This window comes from Gouania willdenowi, chromosome 21 (genome assembly GCF_900634775.1).
Source record: "Gouania willdenowi chromosome 21, fGouWil2.1, whole genome shotgun sequence".
Lineage (NCBI taxonomy): Eukaryota > Metazoa > Chordata > Actinopteri > Blenniiformes > Gobiesocidae > Gouania > Gouania willdenowi.
The window spans coordinates 24,862,346-24,865,683 of NC_041064.1; positions in this window are offsets into that span (position 1 = coordinate 24,862,346).

Here is a 3,338-nt window from a genome sequence, read left to right on the forward strand (position 1 = left end):
ACAGACAGAAACACACAGTACCAAGGACGGAAGTCAAAAAGCTGACATTTCCAGTGTCTTTGAAGCAGGGATATGCATCAAAGAGTTTCATAGGTCAGTCTTCTTCCTTTGTAATATCTGCATCAATGAAAGCCCGTCTAGCCTTGAACTCAAGGTCCAAAATTTGGGCAAAATCGCCTTGGTTGGGTTTTGTGTTGGGATTCTTGTACATTTTGCTCAATGTTTTGTAGTGACTCACCTGCATCCTCAGACTATAAAATAAGACGGTGAGGCAAAGACGTTTCCATGGAAACACTATTACACTAGCATCAGAGAAGATAAATCATAGTTAGTGGCATGTGTATGAATAAAATATAATGCACAATTATATTAGAAAGTCATTACTTACTTCCCCCACTAGGTTTGACAAAACCAGAAAACAGTTATCATAAAGAGTGTAAGGTACACCTATCAGAGGTCAAACTTCACTTCACCTAAAGTCTAAAAAACAATAACAGTTTGAGTAGAGCAGTGTTTTCTTTATGGACTTTCAGATTTTTTTAGGAATGATCAATTACCTATTTCATTTGATCAGCTTAATGTTTTACTTATTGTTAGGAAATTCTAAAAATGTGTTTGATATTGATTATGTGGAAAATGACTGTGTCAGCTGATTTAAGTGGAGACGCTTTTCCTGGGGAAAATAATGAAATCATTTGTAAACACATAAGCAAAATAACAGGAAAACACAGGTCATTATCCAACATTGTGTGCATTACAATGTACTCTGGCACATGAGACAGAGGCAAATATAGTCTCAGTACAGGTTTAAACTTTTTTAGATGTACACAAATCAGAACTATGACAGAATTGTTCCCACTTTTAGCACAAACCTCCATTTAAACTGTCCTCGCTGAGGTCATCATTGCTCTCAATAATTATGGTTGAACTGCTTGTGTCACCACTTCTGTCACCATCAGTGTCATTGTCTGTGTTGTTTGAGCAGAAGAAACTCTTCTTTAACACCCATCGTTGTGGCGTGGAGCCCTGCCTCTTCCTCAGGGACCTCATATTTTGGAGTCACTTGTACATTTTGGTGTAGATGGTCAACTATGGTGAAATATTATTAATAATAATAACAGTAATAAGTGGTTTTTCTTGTTGCTGTCCCACCCAAAGTTTAGGTTATTAAAAGAAAAAAAGTTCGGCACTTGTTCCACGGCACTTAAGCAAGGCATTTTTTGCATACAGGGACAGACAACATCCAGCTAACAGTGTGTAACATTAATGTGATCAAAGCTACCAATACAGACGCTAACTTTGCTTAATAATCACCAAATATGAATGAAAAACATGACTTACCCTCCAACACTGACAGTACGGTGTTGTCAAAATCTTCCATGCTGACAGAGTTCTCCTGCTCGCTGAAGCCTTAACACGTAGTACCTGGTAAAGACCCACAGAGTGAGCTAGCTAGCTAAAGTTCACATTGGCTAACGTTAGCTAGCTTGTTTAGCAGCCCCTGTGGAGAACATGTGACAAAATACATTTATTTGTTAATATTTCATATCAACCAACTGTCCATCATTTATCTGGGGACATGTCTCATGTTGTAGGTGTTTATCACAGATGTTGATGATGACAGAGGCAGGGGGCTCCCACTTAAAACACTGTGGCCCAAGGCAGTGCTACCTTTACCTCAGTCACAGTGGGTGATATGGGGAAAAAAATCATATCACCATTTATTTTTGTAAAAACACGATCAAAATACAATTTTTTTCATTAAAATCATTTAAACTATTTTAAAGTTATTTACCAATAAAACGAACCAATTCACCTACTTAAAATCATCACCCTAAATGGAAAAAAGGAATAAAAGATCATTTAAGACAAGGTCATTTTCAAATATTTTTTTAAATTGTATGTAAGCAATTTATCAAACTGGTTCCAAGTACAATGAACATCAAACAAAAGATCTGACATGTTCTTATAGTCACACAGTCTTTTAACTATAGTGTTGTTTGCATGGGTTTTTTCCGGGTACTCCGGCTTCCTCCCACAATCCAAAAACATGACTATAAGATTGAATGGAGTCTCTAAATTGCCCATAGTAGTGAATGAGAGTGAGTGGTTGTCTGTCTGTGTTGCCCTGTGATGGACTGGCGCCCTGTCCAGGGTGTACCCCCACCCAGCGCCCAATGATAGCCAGAGATTGGCACCGGCAGACCCCCGCGACCCTGTCAAACAGGAATAAGTGGGTCTGAAAATGAATGAAATGAATGAACTATAGTGTAGCATTAGCATTAGCATCACTTGCTACATAACAAGGCATCATATCAGTCTAGTGATTTCTATTTGTTATTGAGGTAACACACATATTAATAAAATCCTACACCTCATTTTACACAGTTTAGACAATCATATCCTTTACAAGATAAAACAACAATATTCATATTTCTATATTCTTCCTCAAAATGGCAATTGGTGATAAAAACCATTTATTTTTTTCATCAATAGTTTAGTTTTTTAGACAAGTCAATTAACACTACAACACACACACACACACACACGCACACAGGCATATGTGGTTTAAGAGACCGATTTTGGATTTTCTTGCGTTTTGGTGGTTTATGAGACCACATTTAACGCTACATCTGGTGAACTTAAAAGGCATATCAAAAATTTAGATTTTTTTAGCAGAACACAAATCTGACTTCAAAATCATCATTTTTCTTTTAGAAAAATATGCGACATATCACAGGCTTATGAGGACATGGTTTATGAGACCAAGAGTGTTTATGAGGCCGGTTTACAATGTAACACAAACACAAACCGGTATGGTTTTAAGAGGACTAACAAACATTATAAAACTGTTTACATGTAACACAAACACAAACCAGGTTATGGTTTAAGAGGACTAACAAACATTACAAGACCTGTTTACATGTAACTGTCAAAGATCAACCGTAGCAGTGGAGGCAGTCAATAAGGAAACCAGGCTCCAGGTTTTGATGCATCAGTTTTATCTGTTTATTTTTTAGTTTGCACCACAAGCACCGTATACTTCAATCTCCATTCCACTCCCTACTGAATAGAATGAATGTCCTTATATACAGGTGTACCACTAATTAGCCTGTACCAAGCATGGGGTGACATATAATGTGCATATTAAAAGTACAACATAAATATTACACAAACACTTCCTAACAGACATATCACAAAACACTAACCCTGTATTAATATCATTAATCTTATTTACATCTCCTAAATTATTAAACTACATATTTACATTGAGCTACACACATCCAGCTCCCCTGTTCCTAGTCTCTGCTTGGTCTCTCCCACCTGGAACTATAAAA